The following is a 26,604-nucleotide window of genomic DNA, read 5'->3' on the forward strand; positions in this document are numbered from 1 at the left end:
GTTATATATGCACAGAAGCACCGTCCATGGTGCTTTGATTGGTGCTCATATCGCCAAAAGGATTCATCCCGCCAGTATACTCCCCGAGCCTTATACTTCTAGGATCCTTCGCAAAGTCTTCAAACTTGTTTTCGATTAATTCCCACTGAGCCCCATCTTTCGGGTGCCTCATAAACTTGTCCGCAATTCGCTCATCATGATGTCACCGCAACCTCTTTGCCTCTCTAGGGTTTGCAAACAAACGCCTCAACCTTCGAATTAAAGGCAAGTACCAAACAACCTTGAACGGGATTCCTATCTTGATCCCGTCGTCCAACTTGTACTTGTCCTTTGCTCTCATGCGCTTGTATCGTGCATGCTTGCATGTGGGACATGCATGCAAATCTTTGTACTCACCACGGTACAATATACAATGATTCACACAAGCGTGTATCTTTTGTACTTCAAGTTCCAATGGGCAAACAATTTTCTTCTCTTCATTCGTGCTTCTGGGAGCACATTATCTTCTAGAAGAATTTCTTTGAAAAGACCTAACATATCTGTGAAGCCCTTGTTTGATAGACCGTTTGCTGCTTTAAAGCTGAGAAGCGCCAGGGTGGCACTCAACCTGGAATATTTCTTTTTGCAACATGTATACAATTCTTTCTTGGGAGTCCGCATCAATGGTTGGAAGATCCTTCTACGCAATCATATCCTTTTTTGGGCCCTTGAAATCTGCAATCATAGCAGCAAAATCTGGCATATCAAGATCGCCGTCATCTGCGTCGACGTCTTGGTTTTCCAGTGGGTGTTTCGGCTTTTTGGTGTTCCATTGTTAGCTTGACGCCTCTGCCCCGATGTTAGATTCAACATCCATGTGACACTGATCGGGGTTTGGCATCTCGCAGCCCTGGGTATCTCCATCCATGACCTCCTCTTCACCGTGTCTGGTCCAACATGTATATCCATCCATGAATCCCCGAGAGACTAAGTGCCACTGGGCATCTCCAACTACATGTGACTCTGTATATGCACAATCAGCACATGGACACAGGATGTAATCCGCATCACCAATTCTTCTCTTTGTACTTTCAGCCAAATTCATGAACTCTGTCACACCACTAATAAATTCTGCGGTTTTCCGATTAGTCATCCATCGAGATCGTTCCATCTGCACCACACGAATGGTAATTAAAAACAAAACAACAACTTTAATACACGGATTAACTGTTGCCCAAAGATGCGTGCATAAATCACAATGTTTTATTTTCATAATTACTGAGGGCGCTCCATATTGTTATCCAGATGGGCAATGACAAAACTTAATGGCCAGTCAATTTACACGCAAAGTACTAGTACAACACTACCCTTAGGAATTGAATACCTTAATTAAGCCACTAACGAAAAAAATACCTTAATTAATTAGCCGTGCGGCGACCTCCACCCAGCAGACAGAGAAGCGCGATGCGGCGGCACACCAAGACAACAGGGTCGAGGAGCAAAGCTTAATGCGGCTGTCGCCTGAAGTTCGACCTCCACTATACCGCCATTGACAGCGATGGATGTGCTTGAATCACGCCGCCGCCGACCTCGATGGTTGAGCTCCTCCTATCTCCCGCCGCAGACCGAGGATTGACCTCCTATGACGCCGCCACCGCCCATCGACCGTGGATTGACCTGTTCTCCAGTAGCTGCTGCCTACGCCGCCACTGCCATCTCTATATGCAGAGCGGGAGTTTTTTTACGGATATCCGCAGAGCGGCTGTTTACACGGTATCACTGTTACTCAATTATATGTACAGGGTAGTACATCGCATACGGTTATGTAACGGCAACCGTGTCTCACCTGCGTTGTCTTCTCGCATGGTTTGGTGCGGAAATCGTGTGTGACATTGTAATACCTAACACAAACGACATGTATAAACAGTGTGCCGTATACAACATATAGTGCCATAAGTAGTTACCGACCGTTAGCTTATCCCCACAGTTTCCCCATTTCCCCCAAATCCCTAGATAGCCTCCAAATTTCCTCGCGTGGCACTGACATTGGGGGAATGCGGACGAGTGGTGCTGATGGTTTTGATGCGGCCGCTCCTGCTCATATCGCCGCCATGACGGCGATCGCCGCCGAGCACTTGCCTAAGGTCATCAGAAGGCAGGTGTACTACGGATCTGAATCGTCCTGTTAGGTTCCAATCGATCTCGATCTTTTTTAGCATGTCCAAAGTAGCTCCTTACTGAATCCGTCCGGAATGAACGCCCCCCCCCCAAGGAAAGCAATCTGCCGCCACATCCGGAGCATGACTCCAGACTCCCGCAACACGAGTTTGACTCCGAGTTTTGCGCCACCGAGAAGTACCAAAAGCTGAGTTGTGTGCACGGGCACACTCCCGCTCTACGTGTATGCACAGAGGGATTCGACATTGGCAGGCGGTTTCTCAGTTGCCCCTTAGAGGTTAGTGCTAAGTTCATCATTTTACTCGAGTTAATGCCACCACTCATCCCGAATACTATTTAACATTGGCAGGGATATGATGCTGGTGCCTTTGTTAACTGGCTGGATGAAGAATGGCATGGTAGGGCTCGGAGTGTTATCACCAAGCTCGCAGAAGATAACGTAAAGCTGAAGAAGAAACTGGCTGATCTGGAATGTACAATCAGTACGATGAAGCAATAAAGAATCAATCAAAGGCAATAGATGAAAGCAAGAGACAAGAAGGAAATAGCATGTGTAGTTCTGGTTGTCGCATTAGAAATGTTCTATGCGCTGTTTGCAATGATGATTAGGGGTTTTGTTTGACAGTATTGCTAAAGCACATCTAGATGTGCTCTAAGTAATGCACATCTAGGTCCCATGCCATTGATGTTCCATGAAGATTCATGCAGATATTGTCCTTTGTCTTTTCTTTTTCCTTGGAGTTTGATTATTGTTGGTTTTATCAATAAGAAGAGCTCAATGTATTGCTTGCCAACTATCCTATTCCCTTCGTACCGGTACCGGTGCATAATCCCAAAACTCGTTCCTTGTTTTTGTCCTGAAAAAAGAAACCAGCCAAATAGCCAATAGGAGTCCTGCGCAATCCCCGGAATTTGGAGCGACTGGGTACAAATAATTGCGGTTGATTATACCAGCGGTTAGATAATATGTCAACCCCCGCTTCAACTGGCATTTCCTCTTATCTGCATACCCCACTTAAGTGTCGACCATATTCATCGTCCCCAGCGGACCGTGCTACACACCGGCACACACTCTGCAGCCATGTCGAGCGACAGCGAGGACGCCAGTTCGGCCAGTAGTCTGGCGCCCGATGATAGGTCAACATCAGAATCATCCCGCTCGTCTTCCATGAGTCTGGCGTCGAGCCCAAACCTCGATTATATCCGGATCATGGAAGGGACGCCACCTCCGGAGTCGTCGAACGACAACCAGACGGATGAGGAGCCGTCGGAGGACGAAGAATAGGACGATGATGAGGAGGAGGAATGGTCGAACAAGGAGGACGACGACAACGACAACTTCGACGATGACAACGGCGGTGGTGATGAAAAGCCAATTGTCAGCGGTAAGAAGCGTCCTCGCCAAGACGATGTCGTGGGGCCATCCAACAACAACAACAACAACAAGAATAAGGACTAAATTAAGCAGACTGTATATATTTCTGTTTCCGTTCGCTCATATTAATTTGTTATCTCTGTATATCCTGTCAATCTCATCGCAGACGGTTAGTAATACATATTCGACAGAGATCTTCTACATTATCGCCCACAGGTTGGTTTGTTGAACAGTGTGCCCCGACGAGCACACAATTCACAAAAAAGACCGTATGGGCTGTCTATAATGATCGCACACAATTCTGATCACCGACCTGTTTGCCCGGTATCACACACATCTTGTTACGCCGAATCATTTGTGTTCACCTCGATCATCGCAAACGGTTCATCGGATCAAATTGTATGCCATATACACTATAAAAAAAGACACATCCGTGACATTTTGGGCCGAACAAAATTTTTTCTATCATACTTATGACACTTCTATGACGATAATTGTGACAAAATCCGGTATCATCATAGATGTGGTGGACTCCTACTTCTATGACAAAAAATCATGACAGAAAATGGGATTTTTGTCTTGGGCGGGCCGGAGACGCAACTGCATGACATTCTTTGGGCCGTCCATGACGGAAAAAACCGTGGTAGAAGCAAGGGCGAGGAAAATAACGGGGAGTTCCCGGTTACAGTGGGTGGTCAGGGGCCGAGCGATGCGCATTTCTCTCGTACACGTACGCGCGTGGGTGCGAGGCGTTGGGCTCTAACTGAACCCGAGTGAGGCATTCACCTACTGAACCCGAGCGATTGCACTGCAGGCTACGCATTACTGAACCCGACCGATCGATCGATGGCTGTTAACTGAACCCGATCGAGCGATTCCTTCGCTACTGCTGCTAACAGAAGCCGATCGAACCTGCTGCCTCTTGATGAATAGTGAGCATTGTTGGGGGGTTGGATGAACAGTTCCCGTTGGGGGTTGGATGAACAGGACCCCGTGGTAGTAGAGGGTGTTGCCGCTGGATGAACGGGACCCCGATCGATCGAGCTGGTTGGGGTGGATGAACAGGACCCCGTGGAGGGCTGGATGAACAGGACCCCGTGAAGGGCTGGTTGAACAGTAGCCGATGGAGGGCTGGATGAACAGTAGCCCGTGGAGGGGTGGTTGAATAGGACCCTGTGGAGAGGGCTGGTTGAACAATGGCCGGTGGAGGAGTGGTGGAGGCTGGATGAACAGGAGCATGTGGATGAACAGTCGCAGGTGGAGGCTGGAGGAGGTGCACGGTGGATGAAAAGTAGCCTGTGGAGGCTCGAGGAGGTCGACGGTGGAGATGAACAGTATCCCATGAGTCCCGTTTTGCAGTACGCCACACCCCTCCCGATGAACATGACCCCCGTTTCGACCGTAGCACTCCAACACAAGTCCGTTTCCTCCGTTTTGCGGTACGCCACACCCCTCCTGATCAACAGGACCCCGTTTCGACCATAGGTGGTCCAAGAGAACTCCGTTTCCTCCGTTTCTGGTACACCATACCCCTCCTAATGAACAGGATCCCGTTTCGACTGTGGCCGGTCGAACACAAGGCCGTTTCCTCCGTTCTGCGGTACGCCAGGCCTCGTTTCGATCGGTTGTTCTGTCCAAGCCGGTTGGCTCCCGATGAACACGACGACGATGCAGTTTCTCCGTTCCGACCCAGCCATGTACACGAGCCCTGGCCATACGTATGCGCGAGTAGGAGTTCGAGACCCCGCCCGTATGTACGTACATGGCCGTATTTACTTTATTGCACCCTAGCTGTACGTACGTGTACATGCTACGTGTGCGCCTCTACTACGACACGTGCCCTTCCTTACTCGGCCATGGTTCATCGCTACAGCCTACAGTCAGACCGATCGTATGTACGTACACGTTCGCGACCAGAATGACAATGCTACGTACGCTTGGACCAGGTTGGTCCCGACTGTCAGGCACTTCCTTGCATGCGAAGATGTAGCTGGTGGGTCCCAGCAGTCAGGGGGAATATTTTTTTCGCGAAACACGGTGGCCGGTCCAGTAGGTCCCTACTGTCAGGTAGAGGAATCATTTTTTTGCGCGTAATAAGGAGGCACTTCCTTGCTACGGCCGTGGACCCAGCCGTCAGCCTCTCCACGTACAGTACTCTTTCAATGGAAGTCGTTCATTGACTACACCGCGCCGAGAGCACCAAGGCGGTGGACGACGGCGAGGCCTAGGAAGGGAACGACGCAGAGCCAGGGAAGACGCGACAGTGGATGCCCACGCGGAGAGGAGTACGAGGGTTCACTGGTTCGGCTGCGGTGTGAGGCTGCCGTCGCCGTAGGGCCTGGCCAGCGGTGGGAGTAGTAGGGGGCAGTGAGGCCTCCGTGGTAGCACAGCCGGCCACAGGAGGCAAGAGCACGCGGTGGTTTGGATGGCTGGAGCAAGAAAATCAGAGGTTTAAGTAGAAGGACGACCGTTGGATGTTAACAATCCAACGGTCACTGGTGATAGAATCGTTTGTTGACTAAGTTGACAAAGCCCTCCGTCTGCGGCAACTTAGTAGGCCCACAAGTCAGCCTCCCACTATGGTGGGTCCCAGCTAGCAGGGGGAGTATTCATTTTTTTGCGTAATAAGGAGGCACTTCCTTGCATGCGAAGATATAGCTGGTGGGTCCGAGCGGTCAGAGGGAATATTCATTCTTTTTGGCGTAATAAGGAGGTACTTTCTTGCGTGTGGCCGTGGACCATGTGGATCCCAACTGTCAACCTCTCCATGTACATCCCTCTTCTGATGTTGTCGTTTGTTGACAACGTTGACCACGCCGTGCCGAGAACACCGACGCGATGGACGACGGCGAGACCCAGGAAGGGAATGACTCGGAGGTGGTGAAGCCACAGCAGTGGAGGGATGTGGGTGAGTAGAGAGATGGCCTGTGTAACGCCCATGATGCGGCTATATCTCCCACGTGTCGAGGCACGACTTAGAGGCATAACCGCATTGTGGTTTTGTCGCAAGAAGGGTCATCTTCACACAATCCCATGTAATGAACAAGAATGGGATAAAGAGTTGGCTTACAATCGCCACTTCACACAATACATAAATATAATTCATACATCATCCAAAATACACACATAGACCGACTACGGTCAAAATCCAAATGAAAATAAGATAACCCCAAATGCTAGATCCCCGATCGTCCCAACTGGGCTCCACTACTGATCATTAGGAAAAGACACATAGTAACGACCACGTTCTTCATGGAACTCCCACTTGAGGTCGATCCCATCATCTGCACTGGCATCGTCGGCACCTGCAACTGTTTTGGTAGAATCTGTGAGTCACGAGGACTCAGCAGTCTCACACCCGCGAGATCAAGACTATTTAAGCTTATAGGAAAGGATGGTGTAATGAGGCGGAGCTGCAGCAGGCACTAAGCATATATGGTGGCTAACATACGCAAATGAGAGCGAGAAGAGAAGCAACGGAATGGTCGTCATCTAGAAATGACCAAGAAGTGATCCTGAACCCCTACTTACGTCATTCATAACTCAAACCGTGTTCACTTCCCGGACTTCGCCGAGAAGAGACCATCACGGCTACACACACGGTTGATGTATTTTAAATTGGGTCAAGTGCCAAGTTCTCTACAAACCGGACATTAACAAATTCCCATCTGCCTCATAACCGCGGGCACGGCTTTCGAAAGATAATACCCTGCAGGGGTGTCCCAACTTAGCCCATCATAAGCTCTCACGGTCAACGAAGGATAAACCTTCTCCCGGAAAGACCCGATCAATCTCGGAATCCCGGTTTACAAGACATTTCGACAATGGTAAAACAAGACCAGCAAAGCCGCCCGAATGTGCCGACAAATCCCGATAGGAGCTGCACATATCTCGTTCTCAGGGCACACCGGATAAGCGAAGCGTACAGGTACCAACATAACCCAAGTTGCCAAGGGACGGTCCCGCACGGTGCTCTAGTTTGGACCAGCACTCAGAGGAACACTGGCCCGGGGGTTAAAATAAAGATGACCCTCGGGCTCGCGAAAACCCGGTGGAAAAGGCTTAGGTGGCAAATGGTAAAACCAAAGTTGGGCCTTGCTGGAGGAGTTTTATTCAAGGCGAACTGTCAAGGGGGTCCCATAAATCACCCAACCGCGTAAGGAACGCAAACTCAAGGAACATAATACCGGTATGACAGAAACTAGGGCGGCAAGAGTGGAACAAAACACCAGGCATAAGGCCGAGCCTTCCACCCTTTACCAAATATATAGATGCATTAATATAATAAGAGATATTGTGATATCCCAAAATATCCATGTTCCAACATGGAACAAACTTCAACTTCACCTACAACTAGCAACGCTATAAGAAGGGCTGAGCAAAAGCGGTAACTTAGCCAAACAACGGTTTGCTAGGAAAGGATGGTTAGAGGCTGAAATGGCAATATGGGAGGCATTATATAGCAAGTGATAGGTAGCGCAGCATGGCAATAGAGCGAACAACTAGCAAAGCAAAGATAGAAGTGATTTCGAGGGTATGGTCATCTTGCCTGCAAGGTTCTCAGAGTAGTCGAAAGTTTGATCCTCGTAAGCGTATTCAACAGGTTCCTCTTTCACGAACTCGTCTCCCGGCTCTACCCACAACAAGAACACAAAACAACGGAACCACAATCAATCACGGAAAATGCACAAGCAACATGATGCAATACATGAATGATATGCGAGATGGGATATGCGATGCATATGCGTGCTCCGGAAGGAAAATGATGAACAAGGCAGTAACTTGGCAAACCAAGCATGCCACTGGAAAGATGAGATGATTTCGGTCGAAATCGATATAAAGATCACCGGAAACGGATGCACGGTTTGCAAATAGCAAGCAAAACAAGAATGACACAAATCTGCGATTAACAGCATGATAGCACTTAGAATGCAACAAGTAACACTTCTACAGCACTCCAACATAGAAACAAAGCATATGAAAGTAATCTACAGGAGATGCGTGACAAAAGATGAACACTGAGCTACGGCTAGATCACAACGCAGCAGGTTCAAACAAGCATGGCAAAAGTGCAAAAGATATCAGGTTCACAGACTTAGTGAAATTACTGGACATGCCTGAAACAGCATCAGGTAGCAATGTTCAGAGAAATAAATCAACATGCTACAGGAACTTAACATGGCAAAACAAGGCATGGAAGTATTCTACTAAATGCATATGACAAAAGTCCCTTACTGACCATAAGCCAAAAAGGACCAGAAGATATGATGGCAACCATGTAAACATAGCAAGTTTCGTGAACAGGTTCAGACTTACCAGAAAACAGAGCATGGCAGAAACAATAATATGAAGGCATCTTTGTGAGCTTGATGCACTCATCACAAAGCAATGCATGACAAAACAAGCCTACCTACAGCAAGATGGCATGTTTATGAAGCTATCCATGGCAATAGCAAATACATAGAATGTATGAAACAACTACAACAAGCTTGGCAAAATTGAATATCATGTTAAGAATCTGCCAGAAATATTTTATAGCAAAAGTAGAGCAAGATTGAGTCATTCTAGGGCACTCCATAATTGCAAACAAGGGTAGTGTCGTGGAATTGTCACGGCAGATGTCCTCGTGCTAGGACTTAGTCGTGGAGCCATCGCAGCTAGGAAGCTTAAAGGGGTTAAGCGGGACAAGGAACATGAGGATTATACTGGTTCGGTCCCTTACGGTGAAGGTAAAAGCCTACGTCCAGTTGAGGTGGTATTACTTAGGGTTTCGACGACCAGGGAGCTTAATCGCTATGCCTGGCTATCAATCTGTTGTCTCTCGTCCTGAACCGCCGCCGGGTCGTCCCTTTATATAGAGAGGTTGACGCCCAGCGGCTCTCAGAGTCCCGGCCGGCTTATAACGGTATCCGGCTCGGACTCTTAACTACTCTTGCCTTACATTACAAGTCTTGCCATCATGGTGGTTTATCACTACGTGCCTTAAGCCGCCTCCGGGTCTTAAGCCCATTATTGATCCGCCATCCTGAAGCTCGATACTGGGCTTCAGTTGTGCTGATCCTTATGAGTAACCTGACCCCTCCTGGGCGGGTGACTCTAATGGTTATATCCTCAACATTAGGCCCCAGATTGATTTCAACCGGTTCATGTCAATCTTCAATTCCTTCAAGAGAAAATCTTCCGGCTTCTGCTTGTGCGAAGGTTATAACCTGCCGTGACGTCACCTTCTGGATTCCTGGTAACCCGCCATGATGTCATCTTCCATTAAATTCATTTTTTATTCTGTCATATCCCAACGGATCTTATCTTTAATGACCATCCCGAAAATCGAGGCGTTTCTGTGGCAAGATAATCACGTCTTGGCCTCCTCATTTCTCGCGCCCATTGATCAGGCGTTCCCTATAAATAGGCTCGGCCCATAAGCCTTCATCACTCCTCTCTTCCATCGTCTTCATCCTCTGACGCCCGAGAGCTCGAGCTCCGCCGCCGCCGCGCCCCTTGTCTTCCTCGACCTCGGCCGCTGCATCACCCTGAACTGGTCCAGAGAAACGGCGGCCACCTCCGCATCTCATCAGCGCCAGTAAGTCCCTGCCACTCTATACAGTAGATTTGCATTAGGTTTCCGCCGTTCTTCCCCTGTTCTTCGTAGTTCATCCGAGTTCTTCACTTCTTCCACCGCGACCTCTTTTGATCCGGAACGTAGGATAGAACTCCTGCGGTAGTGGTTTCGCACCCATTTCCAGTACTAGCAGATCCCTCTTGCTTGCAAAAAGACCTCATTAGAACTTATGAACTTCTCTGTGCTAGTTTTTAGGTCTAGAAAATTTTTCCTTTCTAGACGACCGTTTGATCCAAAATAATTACTGCGATCTATGAAACCTGTTTGTGCCACACTTAGTCAAAAATTGCATCTGTTAGCTATGGCGGCTCATATCTCCGGTTTAAAAGAGGCCATGCGCTGTGAAATTTCCGGCTCATTTATGATAGAGTTTTAAACAACTTGAATTACTCATGATGTCCACAGCGGCTTAGATAACCCGACACAATTAGCCATATATCATTAGGCCCCTTCATAAGCCACCATCTTGAATACTGAACTGGAATCTTCCTCCGGCTTATATTTGAACCGGACATTTCCTTTTGTCATAGGCTTTCGTCTTTCATAATGCCGCCCAAGGTTCCCAAGGCACCCATTACGTGCAACTGGGTGAGGTCCAACGTTATTGATGATACCTTAGATGATTTCGTGAAGACGGGTTACCTGCCTAAGAAGGAGGTCATGTCCTATCGTGCCCCTGACCCGTCGGAAGAAAGACCTCAACCAAGAGATGGAGAGGTTGTGATATTTGCTGATCACATGAGCCGGGGTTTTGCACCTCCCGGCTCAAAATTCTTTAGAGATGTTCTGAACTTCTTCGATCTGCGACCTCAAGACATTGGACCCAATTTCGTGTCGAATATTTGTAACTTTCAAGTATTCTGTGAAGTATACCTTGGAGAAGAGCCCAGCCTACTGCTCTTTAGGGAGCTGTTTTATCTGAACCGCCAGAACGAGTGTGCCAACAGGCCTAGCTTGGAACTTGGCGGAATTTCAATCCAACGACGGAGAGATTGCCTCTTTCCTTATGCTGAGCCGCCAAGCCACCCAAAGGACTGGAACCAGACATGGTTCTACTGCCAGGATACTTCTCCGGCTGATGAAAACCCTCTGCCCGGCTTTCGCGCCCTGCGTCTGGAGTCAAATCACCCCCTGCCAGACAAATTATCTCAAGCTGAGCGTCAACCGCTTATCCCCACCATCAACAAGATTAAAGCTCTTCTGGGAAACGGCCTTAACAGTGTTGATCTGGTCCGGGTCTGGATTGCTTGGCGGGTGATTCCCTTGAGCCGCCGCCTCGGCTTAATGTGTGATTACACGGGCCGGAAGGATGATCCTCTGCGGCACAGCCCCAACGACTTACCTGAGGACGTCGTTGACGACATGACCAAGTCCCTTCTGAACAAGAGCTTAGAACACTGCGGAAGGACAGGCTTAAGTCCCTTCTGCAAAGCTAACCCGGCTCCAGCGGTAAGCTACTGATCTGAGCACCTTACTTTCCATTTTAACAATCTTAACCTCAAGAAATCTTTGTTATATTTTTCAGGCTAATGATAAGTTCCGGAAGGTCAAGTACGATCATGAGGCGTCAAAAAGAGCCAGGAAGGCTAAGAAAGCCGCCAGGAGAGCCACTCCCCACAAGAAGGGGAGTAAACCTAGCGCTTCAGACCTGCTTCAGCTGGATGACACCTCCGAGTCAGAGGTAACCCTTCATTCTTATGCTCTTCTCTTGTTATTTTGTTGTTCTTAACCACCTTATCGACACTGATTATCAGCAGGAGGACACCGGAGCGAGTAACCCGGTGATTGAAGAGGTAACTATACTTTCCTCCGACTCGGAGCCCTTGCCAAGGCTGAAAGTCCGAAGAGTAACCCGGAAAGTAAGATTTTCCCATCCTTTAGCTTATCAAGATCCTCAATTTCTTTTGAAGCAACAGATTCATGAGAGCCGGAGGCAAACCCGGGCCAACAAGGATGCAGACCTCTCCTCCGGCTTACCTGACGCATCAAGGAAGCGCCGGACCGAGGTTATCTCCAACTTATATCCTTTTCATCCTTTGGCGGGCATCACACGTCAACCACTCAACTCTTCTTATTCAAACTATCAGGAAACTTCACCTTCCTCCGGTGACTCCATGCAATCTAACTTGCCGGCTTTCAAGACTGCACCCGGGTAATGAAGATCATCTTATCTTATGCTTATCTTATTCATGTTTTCGCACTAACCTTTTGACTTTCAGCACACAAGCAAAACTCAGCAAGAGGGCAAAGAAAAGTCACCCGGTCGAAGAACCGGTCTTGACTGAACCCAACGCCTCTGCTTCTGAGCCACCGTCTGCACCAGACACCACCACTCCAACTGAACAACAAGCCACGGAGAGTTATGACAACCCGGAGATCCCCAGCTCAGCTCAACCGGCCGATGACCCGGATGTGGTGATTACCCGGACCGAATATGTTGAGCCGGGAAGACCCACTGTGCTGGCTAGATGCTCTGCTAATGAAGAACTGCTGGAGCGCCACAGGGCCAGACTGGATATCACTGACTATGCTAACTTGAGCATTGGAGACATTGTTTCTGGTTATATTGGTCAAGTGCACAGCAGCCGGGACCTGGAAATTGACATGGTGAAACAGATACAGCAAAAATCTGAGGTACAACTCTCTTGCTTGCTCCATATTCATCCTTACCATGATTGCCCCCAAGTCTATTACTTATGATAGAATATGTTGTAGACTTAATTCCGGCTTACCTTCATGAACCGACACTATGAATAGAAACTTTCAGCATACATTAGCCCCCAAGTGCCAAGTGTCTTTGCTTGCAAAGTGCTTGGGACTTTAATGTTGCATGCTAATCACTCAAACTGTAACCCAGAATTTGTACAGGCTGCTTGCAAGAAATTTGAATCGGAAATCTCTGAGCTGAAGAACCGCCTGAAGACTCAGGAAACTGAGACCCGGAAGGCCAATGCCAAATTTGAGTTCAGTGTTGCTGCACAAGAAAAACTGAAGAAGAAATTTGAAACAGAAAGAAAGACTTGGGCCGAGGAGAAGACTGCCTTGCTCAGCCGGGCCGAACAAGCGGAGGCTGCTCTGACTGAAAGAACCGCCGAACTCTCCGGCTTAAAACGCCATGTGTCACAGATGGTCTCCGCAATCTTCGGTAAGTCATTCTGCAAGCTTTTAACAAGTTTACATTCTTCATGTCTCATAAGTCCCACCATTGCCATCAGCTCACCTGACATTATTATGCAGGTCCCAGAAGCTCCAACCTTAATCAAAACGTGCTGACCAAGCTGAAGGCTGTTTACACCTTGGTGGAGCAACTCTACACCGGGTCACAATGTGCCTTAGCCGTTGTGGCTCTGTTCAATGAGGTTCCCACTCACCTGGCAGACGTACTCAGGCGGCTTGCCATACTTTCCTCAACGCTTCCAAGAGCTGAGACGGGCTTCTGCAAGAGCCGGAGCTATAGCTGCTCTGAGCAGGGCCAAGGCGTTTCTACCGGAGCTAGACCCGGCCGACATCGCTCTTGGATACCCCAGCCTGAAGGAAGACGGTACCCCCTTTTACCAGAAAGACTTCGCCGCCTGTGTGAAGAGTGTGCGCCCGGTGGCCACCTTGATTGGGAATGACACAGACCTTACCAACTATCAGCCGGGCTATGACGCGGAGAATCAGAGGATCCCAACTCCACGCTATGAAGCAGTCAGCCTAATCCTGCCGACTCGTAAGCATACCTTCGCCCAAGAAGTTGACCCGGCCGGGTTAATTGATGATGAGGCTCAATTTGAAGCTTTGAGCGGCATTGACTGGAAATCATCAACCTTCCAGGTCATGGGAACAGCCGGAGGAGCGGAGAGGGATGAGCCGGGAGCTTCAACCCAACAAGCACCTTGATTTCTTAGGCGGCTCATGGTTACACTTTAGAACAATACCTCACCATTTGGACTCGGGGAGTCCTGTAATAGAGTAGGATAAACACTTAATTTTGTCGTGCCATCGTGCACGTGTAGAGTGCTTAACTCCGTTGAAGCTGCTCCTTTATATTCCTCCGGGTTATGTTTGATCATCTATTTTCCTCAAGTTAAAGAGTTGTCTTTAATTATCCTGCACAGAAAACAAATCACAAGTCTCTGGGCGGCTTACCGCCCTGAGAGTCATATATTTTACATATAACCCGGAATATAAACCAAAGTCATCAAAGACCGGCTCTCAATTATATCCTCGATGTAACCATAATAGCATACTTGCAAGTCTTCAAGTTTATTTCCTGTTTATGTAACCCAGATAATGAGGTTGAGAACTCAACTCCGGTTCACCAGCATCAATAATGCTTATTGTGTGCTATCAACATTGTTAACCAAAGTTAAGCCGGCGGAGTAAGAACCGCCCTTGCACACTGTTGATATGATCAAAAGAACTTGTTGCAAACCAAAAGATCAAAACTTAGGGGCTTCTGGTTCGAATACGACCAGAGAACCGTCCCAAAGGGGTTAAGCTAAGATTCGAATGCGATCATATAGCCCCCAGTGGCTTTGGCGTTGCCTATCAAGAGGGTACCGACAGCTATGTTCTCTTAGGTTTGAATACGACCCATATTTGAACAGGAAGCCCCCAAATGACCTTAAGAGTTGTTTAACGACGCTGATTCGAATACGATCCACGTCGGTTCCCAAAGGGGGTTGAGTTATGATTCAAATATGATCAAGAAAAACTCCCCAATCAGCTGGGCAATTCGCCAATCAAGTGGGTATTGACAGCTATGTTCTCTTTGGTTCGAATACGACCTATGTTTGAACAGGAAGCCCCCAAGTGATCATATTGTTAACAGCTAGATTCGAATACGATCATAAGCCGGATCCACCTCCAAGTGACCATGTAATGTTGTAATAGAAATAACAATAACACATTTGCCTTTGGAGGAGAAAAGGACAGAGGTCCTGCTTTATTATTTATCATAATATATACATGGCTATAGAAGTATGTACATCATGAGAGCCGGTGGCTCAAGTCTAATAAGGCCGAAGCTGAGCTATGTTCCACGGCCGACGGGTCTCTTCCTCCGACTTACATGAATCTTTGTGCTCCCGAACATCGATAAGGTAGTATGACCCGTTGTGCAAGTTCTTGCTGACCACAAAGGGCCCTTCCCAAGGCGGGGATAACTTGTGTGCATCTGTTTGATCTTGGATGAGCCGGAGCACCAGATCACCTTCCTGGAAGACTCTGGACTTAACCCGGCAGCTGTGATAGCGGCGCAGGTCAGAGCGAGCCGGTGCCACATCACGCTGTTCGTCGAACAAGTCAAGAGCATCTTGGCGCGCCCGCTCATTATCCGCCTCAACATAAGCCGCCACTCGAGGCGAGTCATGACGGATGTCGCTAGGGAGGACCGCCTCCGCTCCATAAACCCTGAAGAAAGGCGTGTAACCCATAGACCTGTTAGGAGTAGTATTGATGCTCCATAACACGGAGGGTAACTCCTCCACCCAACAACCCGGCGTCCGTTGCAAAGGGACCAAAAGCCGGGGCTTGATGCCCTTCAAGATTTCCTGATTGGCTCTCTCAGCTTGACCATTGGATTGAGGGTGAGCCACTGATGAAACATCAAGCCGAATATGCTCTCGTTGACAAAACTCCTCCATGGCGCCTTTAGACAGATTGGTACCATTGTCAGTTATAATGCTATGTGGAAAACCAAAGCGAAATATCACCCTCTTCATGAACTGAACTGCTGTGGCTGCATCACACTTACTAACTGGCTCTGCTTCAACCCACTTTGTGAACTTGTCGACCGCCACCAAGAGGTGGGTCTTCTTATCCTTGGATCTTTTAAAAGGCCCAACCATATCAAGCCCCCAAACCGCAAACGGCCAAGTGATTGGAATCATCCTCAATTCTTGAGCCGGCACATGAGCCCGTCGCGAGAACCTTTGACAACCGTCACATTTACTGACCAAACCCTCTGCATCAGCATGAGCCGTCAGCCAATAAAAACCATGACGAAAAGCCTTGGCCACAAGGGATTTTGAACCGGCATGGTGACCACAATCCCCCTTGTGAATTTCACGTAAAATCTCTTGGCCTTCCTCAGGTGAAACACAACGCTGGAAAGTTCCAATGACACTGCGACGATGTAGCTCGCCATTGATAATTATCATTGACTTAGACCGCCGGGTTATTTGTCTGGCCAAAGTTTCATCCTCAGGCAATTCTCCCCGGGTCATGTAAGCCAAGTACGGTACTGTCCAGTCTGGGGTAATGCGGAGAGCCACCACCAACTGTGCCTCCGGGTCAGGAACAGCCAAGTCTTCCTCTGTAGGCAACTTAACAGAAGGGTTATGCAAAATGTCCAAGGAAGTATTAGGCGGCACCGGCTTTCGCTGAGAGCCCAACCAGCTTAAAGCATCAGTCGCCTCGTTCTTCCTGCGATCGATGTGCTCTACTTGGTAACCCTGAAAATTTCCAGCAATGGCATCAACTTCGCGGCGATAAGCCGCCATGAGAGGGTCCTTGGAATCCCACTTGCCTGACACTTGTTGGGCCACTAAATCTGAGTCGCCAAAGCACCTTACCTGGCTCAAGCTCATCTCCTTAGCCATCCGAAGACCATGGAGCAAGGCCTCGTACTCAGCTGCATTGTTAGTACAGGGAAACATCAACCGTAGCACATAGCAAAACTTGTCACCTCGAGGGGAAGCTAATACAACTCCAGCCCCCGAGCCCTCCAATTGCCTAGACCCGTCGAAGTGAATAGTCCAGTATGTATTATCCGGTTTCTCTTCAGGCACCTGCAGCTCTGTCCAATCGTTGATGAAATCCACCAATGCTTGAGATTTGATAGCAGTGCGTGGCACGTATTTCAGACCATGAGGCCCAAGCTCTATGGCCCATTTAGCCACTCTTCCCGTGGCTTCTCTGTTTTGGATGATATCTCCTAGGGGAGCAGAACTAACCACAGTGATAGGATGACCCTGGAAATAATGCTTAAGCTTCCGGCTTGCCATGAATACCCCATAAACAAGCTTCTGCCAATGTGGATACCGTTGTTTGGACTCAATGAGTACCTCGCTGACCTAGTAAACCGGCTGCTGAACCGGATACTCCTTACCTTCTTCCTTACGCTCCACCACCACAGCCACACTGACGGCCCGTGCGTTAGCAACTACATACAGCAATAAGGGCTCCTTGTCAACAGGAGCAGCAAGGACTGGAGGCTCAGCTAGCTGTCTCTTCAAATCCTCAAAAGCAGCATTAGCAGCATCATTCCAGATAAAGTCATCTGTTTTCTTCATCAACTGGTACAGTGGCATGGCCTTTTCACCCAAACGGCTTATAAACCGGCTCAAAGCAGCGATGCGGCCTGCCAGACGCTGGACGTCGTTTATGCACGCCGGCTTAGCTAGAGAGGTGATCGCCTTGATCTTTTCCGGGTTAGCTTCAATGCCTCTGTGAGAAACCAGAAAACCCAAGAGCTTGCCTGCGGGAACACCAAAAACACACTTGGCTGGGTTAAGCATCATCTTGTAAACCCGGAGATTATCAAAGGTCTCTCTAAGATCATCGACCAGGGTCTCCTTCTCCCTGGATTTAACCACGATATCATCCACATAGGCATGAACATTGCGCCCAATCTGGTTATGAAGACAATTCTGCACACAACGCTGGTAAGTCGCCTGCGCACTCTTAAGCCCAAAAGGCATAGACACATAACAGAAGGCTCCAAAGGGAGTGATGAATGCCGTCTTCTCCTGGTCCTTAACTGCCATTTTAATCTGATGGTATCCAGAATAAGCATCCAAAAAACTTAAGCGCTCACGACCCGTCGTAGCATCAATAATTTGATCAATACGGGGGAGAGCAAAAGGATCAGCCGGACAAGCTTTGTTTAAATCCGTGTAGTCCACACACATCCGCCAGGTGCCGTTCTTCTTCAGCACGAGCACCGGGTTAGCTAACCATTCTGGATGAAAAACTTCAACAATAAACCCAGCCGGCAAAAGTCGGGCTACCTCCTCACCAATGGCTTTCCGCCTCTCCTTATTAAACCGCCGAAGGAATTGCCTGACCGGCTTAAATTTCGGATCAATATTGAGAGTGTGCTCAGCGAGTTCTCTGGGTACACCTGGCATGTCAGAAGGTTTCTATGCAAAAATGTCCTTGTTCTCACGGATGAACTCGATGAGCGTGCCTTCCTATTTCGGATCCAGATTGGCACTGATGCTGAACTGCTGAGATGAGTCACCTGGAACAAAGTCAACAAGTTTAGTCTCATCAGCTGACTTAAATTTCATTGCCGGCTCATGCTCCGTGGTTGGCTTTTTCAAAGACGTCATATCTGCCGGGTCAACATTGTCCTTGTAAAACTTCAACTCCTCTGTTGCACAAACAGATTCAGCGTAAGCCGCGTCACCTTCCTCACACTCCAAGGCTATCTTTCGGCTGCCATGAAACATAATGGTCCCATTGTGACCCGGCATCTTGAGCTGCAAATACACGTAACACGGCCGTGCCATGAACTTCGCGTAAGCCGGCTGCCCAAATAAAGCATGGTACGGACTCCTTATCTTAACCACCTCAAAGGTTAGTTTTTCCGCCCTATAATTGTACTCATCTGCAAAGACCACTTCCAGCTCGATCTTACCGACTGGATACGCAGACTTACCGGGCACCACGCCATGGAAAACAGTATTGGACTGGCTGAGATTTTTATCGGTTAAACCCATACGACGGAAGGTCTCATAATAGAGGATGTTGATGCTGCTGCTTCCGTCCATGAGCACTTTAGTGAATTTATATCCCCCAACCTGAGAAACCACCACCAAGGCCAGGTGACCCGGATTATCAACCCGGGGAGGATGATCTTCCCTACTCCACACAATAGGCTGCTCAGACCATCTTAAATAGCGTGGAACCGCCGGCTCAACAGCATGCACAGCCCTTTTATGGAGCTTCTGCTCTCACTTGCACAGACTGGTAGTAAACACATGATACTGCCCGCCATTGAGCTGCTTTGGATTAGTCGGGTATCCCCCCTGCTGCTGCTGATGATGACCCTGGCCGGACTACTGATTAAAGCCCCCTTGAACATTCTGAGAATTGGAATTTGAACCGCCGCCCGGGCCATGAAAACCGCTGGCGCCTGAGCCGCCGCCCGGGCCACTGTTGCCATTGAAAGCATTGGAATTTTTGAAGGCCTTCATGATTGCGCAGTCCTTCCATAGATGAGTGGCCGGCCTTTCCCTAGAGCCATGCCTTGGACAAGGCTCATTGAACAACTGCTCAAGCGTCGGGCCTGACCCGCCGGCACGGGGAGGTGGTCTCCCCTTACGCTGGTTGTTGTTACCCTGTGAACTGGTGTTGGCCACAAACTCCATACTGCCATCAGCCTTACGCTTGTTACCTCCCTGGTTTGCCGGGTTATGCTGGGGGCCCTTGCCATTGCCATTCCGTTTTCCCTTCCCTGTCCTTTCATCATCCGACGCGGGATCCTTGGTACTATCAGAGTCGCCGTACTTGACCAGAGCCGCCATCAGCGTACCCATATCATTACAATCGCGCTTGAGCCGCCCGAGCTTCATCTTCAGGGGCGTAAAACGACAATTCTGCTCTAACATTAAGACTGCAGAGCCGGCATCCATCTTATCGGATGAATGTATTATCTCTTTGACCCGACGAACCCAATGGGTTGTAGACTCACCCTCCTGTTGCTTACAGTTAGTCAAATCCACAATTGACATAGACTGCCTACAGGTATCTTTGAAGTTTTGGATGAACCGGGCTTTTAGTTCAGCCCAAGACCCGATAGAGTTCGGTGGCAGTCCTTTCAACCAAGTACGGGTAGTCCCATCTAACATCATGGTGAAGTACATGGCCATTGCCGCTCCGCTGACCTCCAGCAACTCCATAGCCATCTCATAACTCTCGATCCATGCTCCAGGTTGTAAATCAGCCGTATAATTAGGTACCTTCCTAGGCCCCTTGAAATCCTTGGGCAGACATTCATTACGGAGAGCCGGCACCAGACAAGGAACACCTCCGGTCCTCGTAGGTATACCCGCATCAATGGAAGCCGTCGGATAAGCCGGGAGTGGCTGGTAAGTCGTCAACTGAGCCGCCTGCTCCGCCTCTTGCCGTGCTCTGTCTTGGTCTACCGCGTTTAGAGCTCCATTATGAACCGGGCCGTGGCCTGGAGGCAAATCACGGCGCCGGACATTGCTAGAGCCGGTCGCTGAGGCCATGTGCCTGCTATAACTCGGGCTCCGGCCTGGACGAGGGGTTGAATGAATTCTATCCCGGCTATATGAATATGCCTCCTGTTGCGCTAGAGCCGTCTGAAGGAGTTCTCTGACCCGGCGGGTTTCCACCGCCGTCGGAGAGTCGCTATCGATTGGGAGAGCCGCCAGTCGCGCCGCCGCGGCGACCATGTTTTCCAACGGGTTGGCGTAATGACCCGGTGGTATCGGCACGTACTGAGGCGGGGCAGCGTTCACCCAGGGAGGCCCCATCACTTGGGGCTGAATTGACGTTCCAGCCCCAGGCGCCATGATCTCTGGCGGGTTATTGGGCCCTGCACCAGGCGTGTTGAAGAGGTTTCGAGGATCGTAAACCGGAGGGAGTCGAGATTGGGCCTTTTGATGCCTTCTTCTCATGACCTCATCGGATGCGTTCTGATCCATCGTGAGCCGGAAAGACTGCGCGTGGATCAGCTGAGTCCGGGCGTCGAGAGCCGCCCTCTCTGCAGCCATCCTGATCCCTTCCGCCGCCAGATCCTCCTTGGCTTTTGCTAGATCCAACCTTAACTGTGCCACCTCCGCGTCATGCTGAGCTTGATCCGCCGGAGCGACCGTAGCGGTTAACAAGGCCGTCATCTTGTCTGTGAGATCCATAAGCAGCTGAGCCGGCGAGGGCACAGAGCTTCCTGTCCTGGCGGTGGGGTTTTGAACAGGTTGTGCGCCGGCCATGAAGATTCCAACCCGGCTCGGCGGCTCGAAGGGGTCCGGAATACTGTCTCCATCGGAACAACCCCTGAGCCTGCCATCTTGAAGTTGGTATAACGAGTCTGTCTCCTCTGTGGATGACTCGCCGTCAGAGCGAGCGGCCGTCTCCTCACCAGATCCAGATCCTTCAGAGAGTCCTCCATGGACGCATCCCACGAAAGCATGCTTCAAGGCAGGCAGAGTCCGGGCGGGTCGTGTACGCTGAGCCGTCTCGAGGAGATCGGCGCAGAGATCCGGCTCAAGGCCCGGCTCACCAATCTTGCCAATAAAGACATGGATTCCGCCAAAGGGGACCCGGTACCCGTACTCAATTGAGCCGGCGTCGGGGCCCCAATTTGCGTCGTCGATGTAGAGCTTGCCACGACGACTCTTGGTCATCCGGCCCACAGTGTATCCCTTGAGCCCTTCGAAGCTGCCCTTCAAGAACTCAAATCCACCGTGCGCTAGCCCCACGGTGGGTGCCAACTGTCGTGGAATTGTCACGGCAGATGTCCTCGTGCAAAGACTTAGTCGTGGAGCCATCGCAGCTAGGAAGCTTAAAGGGGTTAAGCGGGACAAGGAACACGAGGATTATACTGGTTCGGCCCCTTACGGTGAAGGTAAAAGCCTACGTCCAGTTGAGGTGGTATTACTTAGGGTTTCAATGACCAGGGAGCTTAATCGCTATGCCTGGCTATCAATCTGTTGTCTCTCGTCCTGAACCGCCGCCGGGTCATCCCTTTATATAGAGAGGTTGACGCCCAGCGGCTCTCAGAGTCCCGGCCGGCTTATAACGGTATCCGGCTCGGACTCTTAACTACTCTTGCCTTACATTACAAGTCTTGCCATCACGGCGGTTTATCACTACGGGCCTTAAGCGCCTCCGGGTCTTAAGCCCATTATTGATCCGCCATCCTCAAGCTTGGTACTGGGCTTCAGTTGTGATGATCCTTCTGAGTAACCCGGCCCCTCCTGGGCGGGTGACTCTAATGGTTATATCCTCAATAGGCAGGAATGGATCAATTACAACAATATCTACAAAACATCCTTACTGAACATCACCAAAATAAGCATGGATCTCTCTGTAACCACATGGATACATAGCAACAAAATAACAGCAGACAAAGACTTAGTAAATATACTAAGTCCCTGAAATCAGAATCATTTCGGAGCCTAGTTTGCATGCTTGTGCTAGTCACCACAGAGATCACAAAAATACATGGCATACACCACTGGAAAGACAGCATGGCATACAACAAAACACATGTAGAACTCATGCCCATAAGATGCACAGATTAAAAGCAACAAAAATAACAAATCACTAAGTTACAGCTGGTAACAACAACTAGCACTCTTGCATCAGAGATTTGGGCATCAAGATGGACTCAAATGAACATGGCGCAATGGAACAAAATGAAGAGCATCACGAGGCGAACATTTCGATATATTAAATGCACGAAACGGAGCTATATGCAGAGAGTTATGATGCGTTGAACATGGGCATGTACTGTAAAAATCATATGACTTGGAGATATTTCGGGGGTCTCGGGGTCAACCTTCGGGTTTGACCAGATCGGATCGGAGGAGCTCGAGCTCGGGGCTCAGGCTCTGCTCGCCGGTGACCGGCGTCGGGGGGAGACGAAGGCGAGGAGGAGCCGGTCGGAGGGGGCACGGTCGCCGGTGAGCGGCGGCGCGGCGGCCGGTGCGCGGAGGCGTGGGCGGGTGCGGCGGCGGCGCGGCGACGGCCGGCGGAGGCGCGAGGGAGACGGCGGCGGCGCGCGGGCGGGGCGCTGCGGGCTCGGGCGAGGGCAACGGGCCCGGCGGGGGCCGGCCACGGGCTTGCGGGCTGCGGCGGCGGCGCGACGTACGGCCCGCCACGTGGCGCGCTGCGGCTGGCTGCGGCCGGTTCATCCGGCGCCGGGCGGACACTTCCGGCGGCGCGGAGGGAGCGGGCTAGGGTTTGGACTGCGAATGTAATTCGGGTGGGATGCAAATATATAGGTAGAGGGAGCTAGGAGAGTCCAAATGAGATCCGGTTTTCGCCCACACGATCGTGATCGAACGACCTGGAGCATGGAAGAGAGTTTGGTGGGTTTTGGGCTGTTTAGAGAGGGTTTTTGCTGCAACACACAAACGGACTTTGCGGTTACCCGGTTAACCGTTGGAGTACCAAACGACCTCCAAATGGAACGAAACTTGACCGGTGGTCTACCGGTGGTATACCAAGGCCACTTGACAAGCCTCGGTCCATTCCGAGAACGTTTGACACCCGCTCACAAAAAAAACAAGAGGGGTGCGCCGGAGGAGGTGGGAGCGCCGGATTGCAAAACGGACAACGGGGAAAATGCTCGGATGCATGAGACGAACACGTATGCAAATGCAATGCACATGATGACATGATATGAAATGCATGACAAGAACAAAATGCAAAACGTAAGACAAAACCCGACCACGAAGGGAATATCATAACACATAGCCGGAAATGGCAAGAGTTGGAGTTACAAATATGGAAAGTTACATCCGGGGTGTTACAACACTCCACCACTACGAGAGGATCTCGTCCCGAGATCTAGGACTGAAAGAACTCCTGATATTCGGAACGGAGGTGGTCCTCGCGTTCCCAGGTGGCTTCCCGGTCAGAATGATGCGACCACTTCACTTTCAGGAATTTGATTGACTTGTTGCGAGTCTTGCGCTCAGTTTCTTCAAGAATAGCAACGGGGTGCTCATGATAAGACAGATCTTCTTTAAGTTCAATCTCTTCGAAGTTGATAGTGCGCTCAGGCGTCTTGAAGCACTTGCGGAGCTGTGACACGTGGAACACATCGTGCACATTCGCGAAGTTGGAAGGAAGCTCAAGTTGATATGCGAGGTCGCCTCTTTTGCCAATGATCTTGAAAGGACCCACGTATCTAGGGGCAAGCTTCCCTTTGATACCGAAGCAACGAGTGCCTTTCATTGGAGAGACGCGGAGGTAGACATGGTCTCCGATCTCGAAAACCACATCATGGTGCTTACTATCATAATAACTCTTCTGGCGCGATTGCGCGGCTTTGAGATTTTCACGGATGACTTTACACATTTCTTCAGCTTCTGTGATTAATTCATTGCCAAGAAGTTGGCGTTCACCAGTCTCTGACCAATTGAGAGGAGTATGGCACTTTCTGCCATATAGAATCTCGAATGGGGCCTTGCCCAAACTTGCTTGGAAGCTGTTGTTGTAGGAGAATTCGGCATATGGAAGACAATCTTCCCATTTCATGCCAAAGGAAATGACACAAGCCCTGAGCATATCTTCAAGAATTAGATTGACTCGCTCGACTTGGCCACTAGTTTGAGGATGGAAAGCTGTGCTGAAGCGAATGTTGGTGCCCATGGCCTTCTGGAAGGAGTCCCAGAACTTAGAGGTGAAGATGCTTCCACGATCTGAAGAAATTAATTGTGGAATGCCGTGCAAGGAGACAATCCTGGAGGTGTATAGCTCTGCCAACTGAGCTGATGTGATGGACTCTTTGATTGGAAGGAAATGAGCCGCTTTAGTAAGCTTGTCAAGAAAAACGAAGATAGCATCATTTCCGCGCTTGGACTTTGCAAATCCAGTCACGAAGTCCATTTCGATATGATCAAACTTCCACTCCGGAATAGCAAGAGGTTGGAGGAGACCAGCTAGTCGTTGGTGTTCTGCTTTCACTCTTCGATAGACATCACATTCATTCACAAATTGAGCGATTTCTCGCTTCATTCGAGTCCACCAATATGACTGCTTGAGGTCATGGTACATCTTCGTACTTCCAGGATGAATGGAAAGAAGAGAATTGTGCGCTTCGTTCATTATGACTTTCCTTAGATCACCTTTAGGAACCACAATCCGGTCCTCGAAGAATAAAGTCTCTCTGTCATCAATGCGATAGCACTTGTATTTGGAAAGACCCTTGTTGATACCACGTTTCACCTTCTTCACCATGGTATCGAGGAATTGTGCCTCACGAATTTGATCTTCCAAAGTAGGAGAGACTATGAGGTTGGCAAGAAAGCCTTGAGGAACAACTTGGAGATTCAGCTTGCGGAAAGCTTCACAAAGATCCGGTTGGAAAGGCTTCAGAATTAAGCTGTTGCAATAAGCCTTCCTGCTTAAAGCATCTGCAATGACATTTGCTTTGCCTGGAGTATATTCAATACTCGGATTGTACTCTTGAATCATTTCGACCCATCGAGTATGCCTGAGGTTGAGGTTGGGCTGAGTGAAGATATACTTGAGACTTGTGATCGGTGAAAATGTCCACTTTCCTTCCCAACAAGAGATGTCTCCACGTTATTAATGCATGGACAACTGCCGCCAACTCAAGATCGTGAGTGGGGTAGTTCTTTTCATTGGGCTTCAACTGACGAGAGGTATAGGCCAGAACTTTCTTCTCTTGCATTAACACAGCACCGAGATCTTGAAGAGAAGCATCACAGAAAACTTCAAACGGCTTGGATTCGTCAGGAGGAGTCAAGACAGGAGCTGTGACGAGTTTCTCTTTGAGAGTGTTGAAAGCAACGTCACACTCAGGAGACCAGACATACTTGACATGCTTCTGGAGAAGGTTGGAAAGAGGCTTTGCAATCTTAGAGAAATTCTCAACGAATCTTCGGCAATAGCTTGCAAGACCAAGAAAACTGCGGAGCTGCTTGACATTCTGAGGAGGTTCCCAATTCACAATTGCGGACACCTTCTCGGGATTAACAGCGATGCCCTTGGCAGAGATGATGTGACCAAGGTAAAGAACTTCATCGAGCCAAAACTCACATTTGGAGAACTTCGCATAGAATTGATACTCTCTGAGCTTGTCGAGTACCAATCCCAAATGTTTGGCATGATCCTTCTTATTCTTGGAGAAGACCAAGATATCATCGAGATACACCAGAACGAATTCATTGGTATAGGGGTTGAAGATGAAATTCATCATCCGAGAGAATGTTGGAGGAGCATTGACAAGGCCGAAAGACATGACAGTATATTCATAAGAACCAAAGCTTGTTCTGAATGCTTTCTTGGGGATATCTTCTTCATGAATGCGAATCTGATGATAACCCATACGAAGGTCAAGCTTGGAGAACACTTTAGCACCTTTGAGTTGCTCGAAAAGCTCATTGATGTTGGGAAGTGGATACTTGTTCTTGATTGTCTTCTTTTTCAATGGACGGTAGTCGACACAAAGTCGGTCCGTGCCATCCTTCTTCTGGACAAAGAACACAACAACCCCATGGAGAAGAACTCGGTCTGATCAAACCCAGACGTTCTTGTTCATCGAGCTGTTTCTTCAATACCTTCAGCTCCTTGGGTCCAAGCTTGTATGGACGCTTGCAAACGGGTTCCGTGCCAGGCTCTAGATCGATAACGAACTCAACTGGCCGGTGAGGAGGCATACCCGGAATCTCTTCTGGAAAGACATCTTGGTACTCACAAACGACTGGAATCTGAGAGATGGCATTCAATTCGCCCTTCT

This window comes from Aegilops tauschii, chromosome 3 (assembly GCF_002575655.3).
Source record: "Aegilops tauschii subsp. strangulata cultivar AL8/78 chromosome 3, Aet v6.0, whole genome shotgun sequence".
Lineage (NCBI taxonomy): Eukaryota > Viridiplantae > Streptophyta > Magnoliopsida > Poales > Poaceae > Aegilops > Aegilops tauschii.